Below are 16,743 nucleotides of genomic sequence, written 5' to 3' on the forward strand. Positions count from 1 at the left end.
GTAAGAGAGTGTGAAGTGCATCATATAGTCCGGAATTACCTGGCTTGCCGGTGCGGTGTGGCAGTGACGTTGATAAAGCGGGGTTTTAGGAAGTAGAAGAAGGCTGCAGTGTTGGCTGAGGTTAATATGTCTGTCCGCTATTATAGAGAATTAATATTCACTGGTCCCCATGCCTATAATCACACCCACCTTTTGACACTGAAATCGGCGCCAAGAGGTGGTCAGGATTATGGGCATGTGAATATTCTTTTTTTTTAATAGCGGGCACAAGTGTTTGCCCCAGTGACTGGCTTATTGCAGCGACTTGAGTGATCATGCGTACAATTTTAAAGAACATGAATATTAACTTCTCCCTATGCCCATAGTCCCAGGCGAAGAGAGCATTCATTTTTGGGATAGTTGGCAGCTGATTCCGGTGTGTGACTGGGGTCGCATAGCAGTGACGTCATGCGCTGCCCCATCTACAGGTTGATGTTGTTGTTGTATGGTTTTCTTACACATTCATACGATGTATAATCAAACATAGAGCATAAACATTCTTTGTCTTCCAAATAAGCAGACTGTTTTCTGCAGTTTAACCTGTTTATTGGTCAACAGGTTATATAAGTGTGGTAAAACTATAAGAACACAAATAGCACAAGTAAGCAGTGAGCACAAAATATCTCATAACTATGACAATTTTCAATAACAGAGAAAGTACACGGCAAGATAGAGACTTGTGTATGTGAACACATGAGTTCCTAACAGACACAAACTCCCTGTGATGACTGCTATGCAATTTAACACCAATTCTGAACATTATCACAATCAGAAGTAGTTCTCTTACCAGATATACGCTACCAAGAGAATGGAGTTTTAAAAACAGAAATGCAGGAGGGAGGATAAAATTGCACATATGCTCTTAATGAGTACTGTCTCTTAAAATGCTTGCCACTACTAAGAATGCTTAGGTACCTGCCACAATGCACTACTGACATCTTACAGAGAAAACAATAAGTACTGCAGATAATTGCCACAATATGGTGCTATAACCACATTAAACATCACTATAAAGGCTATAAACAATTACATGTGGCAATTCTCAACTTTTCATCTACTTCTAAACCCTAACAAGAAAAACAGTTGCCAACATCAGAAGGAGATGCCACTCACATCTATTCACAGTTGCTATTCTATTAGCCTGTGTCATCTCTATGTGAATGTTGCTCTATTTGTGGCACACCTGATATTTGACATATTGTTATAACTTATTGATTTGGTGCCATATATTAGGCTCCTTTCACATTGCGTTTTGCCTTACGTTCACAGGTCCCGTCGGGGCATCCGTCCGAACCTCCCCTCCCCCATCCCACAAAGCGTGTTCCGGACACATGTGCCGGCAGGGCCATTTACTGTAATTGAGCACACTACGTTAGCATGTGCTCTGTTTTGTGCCATTTTTGCACATATACGTTTTCTGCAGACGGACACCCGAATGTAGTCAACTATGTTCTGGTGTCCATCTGCAGAAAACGCATATGTGCAAAAATGGCACAAAACAGAGCACACGCTAACGTAGTGTGCTCAATTACAGTGAATGGCCCTGCTGACCCATGCGTCCGGAACACGGTTTGCGGGGTGGCGGAGGGGCGGTTTGGACGGATGCCGCGACGGGACCCGTGGACGTAAGGCAAAATGCAATGTGAAGGGAGCCTTACAGTTTGTCATCACTGATGTCAATGTATGATGTACTTCTGGTATTGAATGTATACAAACTGAGTGCATGGGGCATATTTGAGTGTTACTTTTTCACATTTTCTACTGTACTATTTTTCAGCAATTTTTTAATATTAATAAATATGATTTTTTGTAATAAATTTGTTTGATTTATTCCAGTGTAGTTCTTGTAGGTTTTGTTATTCTTCACATCATCTCTGACCAGCTTTCCTCTCCCTCCTGAAGAAATTCATCCCCACAGCACTATGTTTCCACCACCATGTTTGACAGAGGGAATCGTGTTTTCAGGGCTATGTGCAGTGTTAGGTGTCTGCCATATATGGTATTATTCAATTTAGCCCAAAAAATCCTACTTTGGTCTTATCTGACCAGAGCACCTACTTCAAAATGTGGGCTGTGTACTCGACATAGCATGTGGAAGAAAGTGCTTTGAAACATTGCCAGAGCTAAAATGGAATGGTTTAAATCAAAGCATATTCATGTGGTTAAATCACTCAGTCACAGGCCAGTCCTAAAGCCCATTGAAAATCTGTATGGCAAGACAGATCTCACTGAGCTACACCTATTTTGAAAAGAAGAATGAGCAACAATTTCACTCTATAGATGTGCAAAGCTGGTAGAGACATACCACTAAATAATTACAGCACTAATTGCAGCAAAAGTTGGTCCTACAAAGTATTGACTTAGTGGGGCTTTATATTTCTAAAATACTTAGAAAATCATGTATTGTTTCCTCTACATTTTATTAATCCCCAAATACTAGCATAATACATTTAAAGGGAATCAGTCACCAGGTTTTTGCTAACTCATCTGAGAGCAGCGCAATGTAGAGACAGAGACCCTGATTCCAGTGATTTGTCACTTACAGAGCTGTTTGCTGTCATTTTGATAAAATCATTGTTTCCCTGCTGCAGATCTAGAAGTTATACAGAGCTTATGAATATGCTGGACTACCTGGCAGCAAGTAGTTCTCTAATGATAATCTACTGCTGATTGAACAGTGATTTTATCAAAACTACACTACGCAACCCAGCAACTGAAATACCACTAGAATCAGGATTTCTGCCCCTATGTTACGCTGCTCTAAGATTATGTGTTAAAATCTTGGTGACAGATTCCCTTTAAGTTTGTGAGCATAACATAAACATTTTTCACGGTTATGAAAACTTTTACAAGGCATTGTAAATAAGCACGGAAGATGTCCTAAAATTTTTTCTTTTGTATTATTTTGTGTTTTCTCTGAAAAAGAAACAGAACAAAAAACACCAACATTTTATTCATTACTTATTGGGATTTCAAAAACTAACATGAAACCAATGTAAAAATAATCCCCAGAAAAAAGGTGCCAATAACTGTAAAAAAAACTAAAGACCACTTTATACACAGCAACATCACTAGCAATGTCGCTGCCGATCGCACCCACCCCCGTCGTTTGTGCATCACGGGCAAATCGCTGCCCGTGGCGCACAATATCGCTATGCTCCATCACACGGACTTACCTTCCCAGCGACGTCGCTGTGGCTGACAGACAGCCTCTTTTCTAAGGGGGCGGTTCGTGCGGTCTCACAGCGACATCACACGGCAGACATCCAATAGAAGCGGAGGGGCGGAGAGCAGCTGTATGAAAGTTACGCCCACCTCATTGCCGGAAGACGCAGGTACGGTGCTGTTTGTCGTTCCTGGGGTGTCACATGTAGCGATGGGTGCTGCCCCAGGAATGACGAACAACCTGCGTCCAAAAGCAGCAACAACATTTAGGAAATGGACGACATGTCAACAATCATCCATTTGGTGAGTATTTTACATCGCTAGCAATTGCTTGTACGTGTCACACGCAACGACATCGCTAACGACGCCGGATGTGCGTCACAAATTCTGTGACCCCAACGATATCTCATTAGCGATGTCGTTGCGTGTAAAACCCCCTTTAGGAAACAGGCAAAAAATGCTGGCAAAATATGCTTCAGGTCTTCAAAATTGCAAAGAGGATGAAAGTTTTTGAATCATCTTTTGCATTAAAAAAATGGACATTTTTACTTGGTGGAAAAAGATTCAGTGTAAACAGACCCTTACAGTATTTTCATATAGTTCCTTTACTACACTTGATAGTCCAATTTTTCATTGTGGTGCCACTATTCCAGAAGCTTCTTTTGAAAAAAATATACAATACTGTATACTTTTTGGATATTTTTAGAAGAAAAATATCATATTTGAGCTTATGGGAGACATATACGTATATTGCGCCTTCTGCCAGAGGTAGAGATCAGATATTTCTAGTGACTTCAAATTACCTTGCAACCAGAAGTGTGAAAGTAGCTCTTGGCTTAATGAGTCACAAGGCTACTAACATGTATGCTTTTTCTTCAGCTGTGGTTACATGTTGTAGTCATATTACAGCTAAGGTGCAACTGCCAAAAAACTTCAAAAACATTTAGATCAGTGTTGTTTGCAATGAGAGCACTTAAAAGCACTTTTAAACCCTTCAAGACCTTTGACGTACCACACCATAGGTCATACGTATCTCTTTAATGTTGGCTCGCATGGCATATCGCGAAATTGTATTACAAAATGATATGATATGCCTCTACCCTTTTCTTAAATGTCTATAATGTGATTGATTTACTTTCATTTTTGTTGGAAACTGTAATCACATTGTGTTAATCCTATATATATGATATTGATTTTTTGTCTCTGTCATCATGTTCAGATAAAGTCCAGTCTGACGAAAGCCTACAGCCGAAACGTCGACTTGTTTGGACGAATCATTTTTCATATTTTACAGCACAACTTGATCAATAAAAAGAAATTTGCATATGAACAGTCGCATGATTTATCTTCTTTGGGAGTAATAGTGTGTCGGGGTATACTCTTTTTTTGGTGAATTGAAGATCCACCCACTCCTGTTAACTAGTTTAATCTCACTGTCAATCAGACAGTGGGATCTAATGACCACTGGCAGGGAGCACATAATTTCCTGCCTCCATTGGCTGCCTTGTGACTGGATCATGGGATGTTAATTGGGTTCTCATGGCAGCCGGGGGTCATCTGATGATCCCTGTCACTGTCATGACAGTTCCAGTCAATACTCAGTGAGCGCTGACATTCACAGGATATCAGCATTTATGCTGTACTTTTCTGCCTTGCTCTGTACAGCAGAAGTGATCAGAGTGTATCAAGTTCAAAAAGTGTAAAACTGTTTTTAAAAATGTAAAAAAACCCAGAAGTTCAAATCACCCCCCTTTTTCAAAATTGAAAATAAAATGATAAAAAACACACATTTTGTATCTCCGCATTCAGAAATGCCAACTGTCAAAATATAAAATATATTATTCTGATTTGTAAAGGGCGAAATGAGAAAAAGAAAAAAAATCTGCAGCAACATTGCAGTAAAATGCAATAAAAGGGGATCAAAACATCGCATCTACTCCAAAATGGTATAAATAAAAACATCAGTTCAGAATCTAAAAATAAGCCATCACTGAGTCCTAGATCACAAAAAATGAGAACACTACGAGTCTCGCAAAATGGTAATAAAAGCGCATTTTTTTTTTTACAAATTTCTGAATTTTTTTTCATTTCTTAAATAAAAAAACAAATATTCAAGTTTGGTATCTATGAATTCATATTGACCTGAGGACTCATACTGACAGGTCAGTTGTACCAGATAGTGAAAACGGTAAATAAAAAAAACACAAAACCTAATAGTGAAATTGCACTTTTTTTTAGCAATTTAACTGCACTTGGAATTGTTTCCCGTTTTCCACTACAATATCTGCTTAATGAATGGTGTACTTCAAAAGTACAACTCGTCCTGCAAAAACAAGCCCTCATATGGCAATATTGACAAAAAAAATTAAAAAGTTAACGCTTTTGAAAGAAAGGTAGGAAAAAAAGAAAATAAAAGATGGAAAATCACTTGGGGGTGAAGGGGTTAAGACTGGCTCACATGAGCGTATAACTCATGAAGGCAGTCCGGTGTTTTATCAGATAGCACTCAGACAAATGTTATTCTATGGGGCAGTGACGACCAGGCTTTTTTTTTTTTCATGCCGACTCGTTACGAGAAAATAATTGCGGCATGCTGAGATTTGCAGTGCAAATTGGATGGCACTCACATACTCCAGTCTATTGGTGCATGGATGATATCTAAGTGCAGTCAGATTTCTTACAGATTGGAGAAGATGGATAAGTTTTATTCTCCACCTGCTCCTCACCTGTGATATAATTCTCGCATGCAGGAAAATCAGATCACCCTTAACTCACACTTTGATCAAACTATGATCAATGTTATTACGAAAATTAATCCGATTCTCCTGCATGAGAGAATAATCGCTCATGTGATTCTGACCTCAGAGTATGCTCATACATTGCGTTTTTGCAGCATTTTTTTTTTTGCAGCTAAACCATTCACTCTTGGCAGTAAAAATACTGCATATTAGGCCTCGGTTCTACTTGCGTTTTGCACGGACACGTGCAATCCAATAAAACATCTGATTGCTCTCCCACCAGTGCAAAACTGTGGGGCAGTGTTGATTTCTCATGCCATAGCGGGATACGGAATGAATCACAGCATGCTGTGTTTGGCAGTGAGTCTCGCCTCACGCACCCCCATACAAGTCTACGTGTGCGTGTGAAACATCGCACTGCACTCGCATGTCATCCGACTGCAGTGCGATGTATGCAGAGACAGGTCGGGGAGGAAATGGAGAGAAAGTGCTCCCTCCTTCTTCTTCGCACCTGTGACCTGATTGCAAGATCCCATCACAGTTGCCTGACCCTCAGCTGATGCTCGCAGCAGAGGGTCATTAGCATATCGCTTCCGAGGCTCTCACACCGGAAGGTATACGCTAGTGGAACCGTACCCTAAAAGACAGGTTGCGTTTTTTTGCTATATTTTATATTGCATTTTCTGGTGTGCATTACAAGTTTCATTTATCTACAGTACATATAAATAAAGCTAGTCAACAAAAATGCTGCAAAAACACAGCGCACATGTTCTGCTGCATTTTTTTCTGTGTTTTTGCAGCTTTTCATTACTTTTAATGGATTAAAATATGCTGCAAAAATGGAAATAGCTGATAGAATAGGCTTACTCCAGATATTCAAAAACATTGTGGTGCTCATATTCAGTCAGGAAAAGTGTGTGTCTGAGACTTCTGAAATCGTATTGCTATAAAGCTTCTTTTCCACCCAATAAAACTTTAGCAAAAAATGCTGCATGTGAATATACCTTAAGCCTGCTTTACATGGTACGACCGATTGTGCGATTTCACAATCGATCGTACCCGCCCCCGTCCTTTTTGCGTCACGGGCAAATCGCTGCCCGTGTCGCACAAAGTCAGTAACCCCCGTCACACATACTTACCTCTCGTGCGACCTCGCTGTGGGCGGCGAACGTCCACTTCCTGGAGTGGGAGGGACGTTCGGCGTCACAGCGACGTCACACGGCCGCCGGCCAATAGAAGCGGAGGGGCGGAGATGAGCGGGACGTAAACATCCCGCCCACCTCCTTCCTTCCACATAGAGCCGGCGGCCGCCGCGGGAGGCAGGTGAGCTGCTCATCGTTCCCGTGGTGTCACACGGAGCGGCGTGTGCTACCACGGAAACGATGGTCAACTAAAATAAACGATATTATGGAACCTAGCGAGCAGTACCCGACTCACGATTTGTGAGTGATACTGCGTCGCTAGGAGGTGTCACACAGGCCGGCATCGCTGGCGATGCCGGATGTGCGTCACAAAAACCGTGACCCCGACGATCTATCGCACGATAGATTGTCTGGTGTAAAGCAGCCTTAAGGGTATGTGCGCACGTTGCTTTTTACCTGCTTTTTACCTGCTTTTTTGCTGCTTTTTCTTCTGCGCTGTTTAATGCCAAAATGGATGTGTTCTTCTATTCAAGCAAAGTCTATGGGAATTTGGGTTTCTTGTTCACACTATGTTGTTCAAAATGCTGCCTTTTTGTGGCAGAACTTTGGTCAAAAACTCAGCTTTGCAGTGCAAAACCCAAATGGCAAAAACAATTGACATGTTGCTTCTTTGAAAAGCTGAGTTTTTGACCAACGTTCTGCCTCAAAAAGGCAGCATTTTGAACAACATAGTGTGAACAAGAAACCCAAATTCCCATAGACTTTGCTTGAATAGAAGAACACATCCATTTTGGCATTAAACAGCGCAGAAGAAAAAGCAGCAAAAAAGCAGGTAAAAAGCAGGTAAAAAGCAACGTGCGCACATACCCTTAGTGTTATTGGCCATGCAGTCAACTTCTATTTTGTTGAATAACCATGAGATACAAATTAGATGAGAAACAAATGAAAGACAAATATACAAATATACAATAAATTATCCTTTATTGAATTATAGATAAAATCAAATCCCAACACTAATAAAAAGGAGAATATGGGCATGACCAGCATGGAAAAAAACAGATAGATAGGTACAAGTGGGAAGTAGGCAACAAGGATACAAGGATTGTGTAACACATATGGATTAATATTATCACCATTTATTGTTCACTGATATACCGAGTTAGTTCCTTAAGTCAAATGAGGGAGTATGTACACATTTATAGCAGATAGCACTAAGTAGAATGTCATATTATAGGTCATAAGTAATAAACCTTGTGCATATGTGGTAGAAATGTATCCATTTGTACAAGCAAAAAATAACGTTAATTGATGCACCACATATGTATGAGGAGCATTGTCAGTCAATATGAAAAAATAGAATGAAATAAATGTCCCTAAGTGCAGCTCACTATACATGGTGAATAACTCAGCAACTAAAGAGAGAAAGCATAGTCAGAAGATAAAGATTAAAAGGTTACGCCATATTGTCAATAATCCATAGACCCATCCACAGAGAGCACAGTTGATGTGCGTTTCACTGAGTCTTGACCCAATATAACCAATATATATGATTGTTCTTGAAGGTTCAGTTTTTTTGGGGGGAAGATACACATTTAATTTTTTTTACTCAGGCAGCTGAAAAGTTAGAATTGGCCTTGATTTTATTTAAATTTATTTTTTGTTCATTTAGTTTGCCTATTTTAGGTAATTGAGAAAAATAAACTATTGAAGCCACGAGAACATACGTATTGATTGTTTGGTGAGTTTTTACCTTGGCATTTGTAAGCCAAATTGAGGAGTGGGTAAAAAATACAAGAGTGGTGCACATGTTTCTATTATACTTTTTCTCTGATTGTTCCACTCCAGGGTTTGGCTTACAAATTATTATTATTATTGTTGTTATTATAGCCTTCAGCTCAATCTTGAGCCAAGGCGACTTGATAGATAAACTTTCAGTAGGAAGATAGACCTTGTGAAAGCCTAGATAGGTCCACCAAGGTCTTCTCTGTCATTATCTTGATTGTATCAGGCCATCGTGTCTTCCGCCTCACCTTGTTCCTTTTATTATTTTGACCTTTATGTCCTTCTCCAGTAATTGCTCCCTTTGTATCATGTTTCCAAAGGTGTAGTTGGTGAACCTTGATTCAAGTAGCATATCTGGCTTCATTTGTCAACAATTTCATTTATTTGTTCTTCCTGCCATTCATGGTATTGATAACATTATTCAACAGCACCAGATTTAGAAGGCATTGATTCTTCTACTGTCGTGTTTCTTTATTGTCCAGGCTTCTCATTCATATGTTGCTACAGAAAAGACATGACTATGTATGAGCCATCTCTTCATCACCAGTGAAATATTCCTCAATTTAAAGACCTTGTCCAGAGACTTCATTATTAATTTTCCCATAGCTATTGTCCTATTGACATCCGGAGTCAACATTGCATCTTGAGTAATAATTGATCAAAGTCGGTTGAAGTCCTTTACAACTTCCAGTTCATCACCAACCATCTCAAATGTGTCCCGGTCGTACCTTGTGAAGTCAATATCTTTGACTTTTCTGCCTCATACTGGTGGGTGTGGACTCACTGCACCATGAGTCTGGGCTTTTCCTGTAGGGGTTGACACAGCGACTACCTCATAGTCACTAGATCATCTGATGTTGAGGTTTGGCTTGTGCTGAAAGGTAGCCACCAGACACCACTCCAGAGCTGTCCCTGGGTCTGTGGCAGCTGACCCCAGAAATTTGGCTTCTGGATAATTGACAGGAACAGACAGAGCAGCTGGTACTGGATAGACAGCAGGAACCAGCATGATGGCTGATGCGGACTGAACAGCTGACACAGGCCTTACGGCTGGTAGACTGGAATGCGGGTGTGGGTATGCAGTAGACAGGTACTGAAGTCAGGCTGCTAGTACAGGACACAGATGCTATATACAGGCTGTGGGTACTGGACACAGGTACTGGAAACAGGCTGTGGGTACAAGACACAGGTATGGGATACAGTTTATGCTCAATGTGGACACACAAGATGTGAGAACAGAGACCTTGTTACTTAGGCACCTTCTATAGGGAAAGATACACTAAATGTGAGGGGCTGGTGATAAGTCTTTGGATTTACCCAGAAAGAAACAAGGCGGGATGATGAAACTTTACATTTATTCCACATACTCTCCACTGATATCAACACACTTCTTACATCAGTATTCAAAATTCTGTAAGCCTAGCAAAAAAAGGATTTCGGTTGTGCCACAAACCCAAAAACCAGGCATCCATAAATCAGAAATGGTGTGAAATTTGGTACCCTTGGGCTGTTTCTTCAGGTTTAGAAACAGATGATAGTCGAAAGGAGCTAGATCTGGTGAATAAGGTGGGTGGTCAACCAACTGGATGCCCAGCTCTGCCAGTTTTGCTGTGGTCACTTGTGCAGTGTGAACGGAGGCATTGTCTTGCCGGAACAAGATTCTTTTGGATAGCTTGCCGAATCTTTTGGCCTTCAGAGCTGCCTTCAATTGGTCCAAAAGCTCAATGTAGTACCTTGCATTGATGGTAGAACCCTTTTGAAGGTAGTCCACTAGCAGAACATCCTCCTTCTCCCAGAACACAGACACCATCACCTTAGTGGCTGATTTTTGCACCCTGAACTTCTTTGGACAAGGAAAACCACTGTGTCTCTACTCTGTTGACTGCTCCTTGTTTTCAGGGTCATACAAATAAATCCATGTCTCATCCATAGTGAACAGTCGATCCAGGAAGTTCTTATTAGGTTAAGTTTTCACTCGCATACTTCTCTGATCTGTTGTCAAACATTTGGAGACCCACTTTACAGATAGCTTCCATATGTCCAGATGTTCATGGATAATGACACAAAGATGTTCACTGGAAATCTTCATGATGTCTGCTATTGCTTTAGCTGAAATTCGTCAATTCTCCAGTATGAGGTTGTACACAGCATCAACGATATCCGGAACAGCAATCACTCTTGATCGCCCAGGGTGTTCCTCATGATTGCTGCTGAAGTGGCCCATTTTAAATTTGGCAACTCAGTTCTTAATTGTGGAATATGAAGGGCATTGATCCCCCAATGTCTGTGACATCTCTTCATGAATATCATTTGTGGACTTTCCTTGCAGAAAAAAAAAAAATATCACTCCTTTGCTCTCAGTTGCTGTTAATATTGCATTAAACTCCACCATTTTGTTTTCCCGCATGCATAGAACACTGTTGCCATAAGTAACATAAAATTTTGTATACTGTCTTTATTTATAACAGGGAAAGGGGAAAGGGGAAACATAAAATGAGGTGTAGTAAGCATTGAAATTACTTATTTTACAATTTTTGACATTTTTTAATAAATAATAAACTTTAGATATAATTTGAAAGGTAAAATTAAAAAAAAAAAAATATATATACAACTTCAGGATTCCTAGCAACTATTACTATGCCAAAGAAACATACTGCAAATATAAGGGAAATTTTGGAAACAGTAAGAAAATTCAAACAACTAATATACAGTACAGACCAAAAGTTTGGACACACCTTCTCATCTCTAGAAAAACTATTAAGAGGAGACTTTGTGCAGCAGGCCTTTATGGTAAAATAGCTGCTGGGAAACCACTGCTAAGGACAGACAACAGGCAGAAGAGACTTGTTTGGGCTAAAGAACGCAAGGAATGGACATTAGACCAGTGGAAATCTGTGCTTTGGTCTGATGAGTCCAAATTTGAGATCTTTGGATCCAACCACCGTGTTTTTGTAGAAAAGGTGAACGGATGTACTCTAAATGCCTGGTTCCCACCGTAAAGCATGGAGGAGGAGGTGTGATGGTGTGTGGGTGCTTTGCTGCTGACACTGTTGGGGATTTATTCAAAATTGAAGGCATACAGAACCAGCATGCCTACCACAGCATCTTGCAGCGGTGTGCTATTCCATCCGGTTTGTGTTTAGTTGGACCATAATTTATTTTTCAACAGGACAATGACCCCCTCAAACACACCTCCAGGCTGTGCAAGGGCTATTTGACTAAGAAGGAGAGTGATGGGGTGCTACGCCAGATGACCTGATCTCCACAGTCACCAGACCCGAACCCAACCAAGATGGTTTTGGGTGAGCTGGACCGCAGAGTGAAGGCAAAAGGGCCAACAAGTGCTAAGCATCTCTGGGAACTCCTTCAAGACTGTTGGAATACCATTTCCGGTGACTACCTCTTGAAGCTCATCAAGAGAATGCCAAGAGTGTGCAAAGTAGTAATGAAAGCAAAAGGTGGCTACTTTGAAGAACCTAGAATATGAGACATATTTTCAGCTGTTTCACACTTTTTTAAGTATTTCATTCCACATGTTTTAATTCATAGTTTTGATGCCTTCAATGTGAATCTACAATGTTTAGAGTCATGAAAATAAAGAAAACTCTTTGAATGAGGAGGTGTGTAAAAACTTTTGGTCTGTACTGTATGTAGAAAAAACAAAGCAAAAAAAACAAGAGAATAACATCAAAACTTGTATGTCTTAAGGGTTTGGTTAAATTTAAGAGACCACAGATACCACCTCTTAGCATATCTAGAAAAGTTTCCTTCCTTCAGGGCTGTGTTGTACACATAGATGTTGTGTAAGGAAACCCTATCTATAACTTCTTGTATTGAGGGGACATATATTTCCTTCCATTTGGACGCTAGTAAAGATTTAATGACCAAAAGAATTTGGCAAGTAATTTGTCTACACCGCTTTTTAAACTCCTCGAAACCAATACATAGGAGAACTAGCTCAGAGGTCAAATGAATTCTAACCGAGGTCACCGTATATATAAGATGTTCTGTGTCTTTCCATAGGGTACCCAATAAAGGACAACTCCAAAAAATATGGAAAAAAATAGCCAGTACAGCCACAACCTCTCCAACAAAGACTTGAATTAGAGGATGAGATGACATTCAATCTCTGAGGCGTATAATACCATCTACTAAGTAATTTATAGTGTGTTTCCAGCAAATTAGCACAAGCACAATTCATATATGTGTGTTTCAAGGAAGTTTGCCATCGTTTAAGCGAGACTGAGCAATCCAGATCTCTTAACCAACATTTCATATACTGTAATTTAGTCAATTGGAGATCATCATTGAATATTCTGTAAATGTTACTAGTTTTCCAGAAGATCTCATTAGTCAGATTGTGCAAAAGAACATTCAGTAGTTGTTGTATCTGCCAAGAATTCACTTATCCTAACCCAATTAATCTTTTCTATATGAGGCAGATGGTATACCTCAGCAAGAGCCTCAAATCCTAAAAGAGAATTATTTCTTAATAAATTACATATGTTTAAAATGCCCTTCTTTTTCCAACCATCTAGTTTAATACGTGGGATTAATAATTGTAATAAATCTAACGAGATCTCTCTAATCTCGCTGAGGGGTTCGCCCTGGCGTACTAAAATATCTTGCAGAAATCTCCACGTTCTTATTTCTGCCTTGGTAGTAGGATTATTCACTAAACGTTTGTTCCTTTTTATTAAATATGACAAGATCACATCCCGTTTATGACAATTATGGCACAGGCCTTTCTCAATGTACATCCAACTATTGTTGAAATGATCCAGTAATGTGTTTTGGGTTTGCTTGACCAAATTCGTCAAATAATAGGCGTGGATATTAGGCAAGCCAATACCTCCATTTTTCTTATGCTTAAATAGGGTAAGTTTAGATATTCTGGGAACCTTCCCCTGCCAAACAAAAGATGAGATCTGGGCTTGTATTTTAATCAATATTTGTTTTGGAATAGTCAAGGGCTGACAACGCATTATATACAAAATTTTTGGTAGAATAAGAGCTTTATAAGAGACTATTTTCCCTACCCAGGAAGTTTCAGTGATTTTTAAGGTATTCAAAGTGGCCTGAATAACATCTCTGACATTAACCAAAATTATTTTCTGTAAATTAGAAGGGGTAATTATACCTAAATATAGAAGATCATTGGACGACAAGTCGAACGTAAATTCTAACTGCAAAAAATGACGTAAATGTGGAATTAAATTATACTCCAATATTTTAGATTTGGAATGATTAGATTAACCCCTTCAGCCCCAAGCCTATTTTGACCCTAAAGACCAGGCCATTTTTTGCAATTCTGACCAGTGTCACTTTATGAGGTTATAACTCTGGAACGCTTCAGCGGATCCCTGTGATTCTGAGATTGTTTTTTCGTGACATATTGGGCTTCAGGTTAGTGGTAAATTTAGGCCGATACTTTTTGCATTTCTTTGTGAAAAAAACGGAAATTTCGCGAAAATTTTGAAAATTTTGTAATTTTCAAACTTTGAATTTTTATGCTCTAAAACCAACGAGACATATGACACAAAATAATTAATAAATAACATTTCCCACATGTCTACTTTACATCAGAACAATTTTGGGAAAAAAAAAAATTTAAGGAAGTTATTGGGGTTCAAAGTTTATGAGCAATTTCTCATTTTTACAACAAAATTTACAAAGCCACTTTTTTTAGGGACCACATCACATTTAAAGCGATTTTGAAAGGTCTACATGACACAGAACACCCAAAAGTGACACCATTATAAAAACGGCACCCCTCAGGCTACTCAAAACCACATTCAAGAAGGTTATTAACCCTTCAGGTGCTTCACAGTAACTAAAGCAATGTGGAAGGAAAAAATGAACATTTTACTTTTTGCAAAAAAAATGTTAATTTAGCCTCAAATATTGCATATTCACAAGGGTAGCAGGATTAAATGAACCCCCAAAATTTGTTGGGCAATTTCTACTGAACACGCAGATACCTCATATGTGGTGAAAAACCACTGTTTGGGCGCACGGCAGGACTCGGAAGGGAAGGTGCGCCATTTGACTTTTTTGAACAGAAAATTAGCTGGAATCGTTAGCCGCACCATGTTGCGTTTGGAGAGCCCCTGAGGTGCCGAAACAGTGGAGCTCCCCCACATGTGACCCCATTTTGGAAACTAGACCCCTCATGGAATTTATCTAGATGTTTATTGAGCACTTTGAGCCTCTGGGGGCTTCACAAAAGTTAATAGAGTTGAGCTGTGAAAATAAAAAAAGAATTTTTTACCACAAAATTGTTACTTCAACCAGGTAGCTTTTTTTTTTCACAAGGGTATCAGGAAAAATTGCACCATAAAATGTATTGTGCAATTTCTCCTGAGTACACAGACACCTCATATGTGGTGGAAATAAAATGTTTGGGCGCACAGCAGGGCTCGGAAGGCAAGGAGCGTCATTTGACGTTTCAAACGCAAAATTGTCTGGGATAATTAGCGTATTCCATGCTGTTTGGAGACCCCCTGAGGTGCCGAAACAGTAGAGCTCCCCCACATGTGACCCCATTTTGGAAACTAGACCCCCATGGCATAGAAAAAAAAAACAGCGGCAGATTGGGGGGGGGCGGCAGATGGGGCGGCAGCAGATGGGGGGGCAGCGGCATATAAAGGGAGCATCTGTGATTGTGAGACGGCGGCTGGGATAGGGTGGGGGCGGATGGGAGAGGGCGCAGTGGATGCAGGAGCGGCAGAGGATGGGGGGAGGGGGGATGGGGGGGATGGGTGGGAAGGGGAGTGGGAGGTGAAATTGGGGATAGTTACCCTACAGGATGGTTCTAGGCAGCTGGATCACAGGAGATGAAGGAGGCAGCAGATCGGGGAGGGTGAGAGGTGGGGGAGGGAGCGCAGCGCAGATCACGGAGGAGACAGGTGAGCAGAGCACAGATCATGGGGGTGAGAGGTGAGGGAGAGCGTACAGCAGATCACGGGGGTGACAAGTGAGGGAGCACAGATCACGGGGTGACAGGTGAGGGAGCACAGATCACGGGGTGACAGGTGAGGGAGCACAGATCATGGGGTGACAGGTGAGGAAGCACAGATCACGGGGTGACAGGTGAGGGAGCACAGATCACGGGGTGACAGGTGAGGGAGCACAGATCACGGGGTGACAGGTGAGGGAGCACAGATCACGGGGTGACAAGTGAGGGAGCACAGATCACGGGGTGACAGGGGAGGGAGCACAGATCACGGGGGTGACAGGGGAGGGAGCGCACATCACGGCGGTGACAGGGGAGGGAGCGCACATCACGGCGGTGACAGGGGAGGGAGCGCACATCACGGCGGTGACAGGAGGGAGCGCACATCACGGCGGTGACAGGGGAGGGGGCGCACATCACGGCGGTGAGGGGACGAGCAGCCGATCACGAGGGAAAGGGGCCAGGCAGCAGATCGGGGGGGACCGGTGGCACTGTGGCAGATGGAGGGCGGCGGCAGCGGATCGGGAGGTGTGGGGGTGAGGGTGCGGGCAGCAGATACTAGGGGTGGGGGTGCGGGTGACAGATCGCGGCGGAGGGCAGCGGCGACGGCGGATCGGGAGGTGTGGGGGTTAGTGTGCGGGCAGCAGATACGAGGGGTGGGGGTGCGAGTGGCAGATCGCGGCGGAGGGCAGCAGTGGCGGCGGATCGGGAGGTGTGGGGGTGAGTGTGCGGGCAGCAGATACGAGGGGTGGGGGTGCGGGTGGCAGATCGCAGCGGAGGGCAGCAGTGGCGGCGGATCGGGAGGTGTGGGGGTGAGTGTGCGGGCAGCAGATAGGAGGGGTGGGGGTGCGAGTGGCAGATCGCGGCGGAGGGCAGCAGCGGCGGCGGATCGGGAGGTGTGGGGGTGAGTGTGCGGGCAGCA

The sequence above is a fragment of the Anomaloglossus baeobatrachus genome, chromosome 6 (genome assembly GCF_048569485.1).
Source record: "Anomaloglossus baeobatrachus isolate aAnoBae1 chromosome 6, aAnoBae1.hap1, whole genome shotgun sequence".
Taxonomy (NCBI): domain Eukaryota; kingdom Metazoa; phylum Chordata; class Amphibia; order Anura; family Aromobatidae; genus Anomaloglossus; species Anomaloglossus baeobatrachus.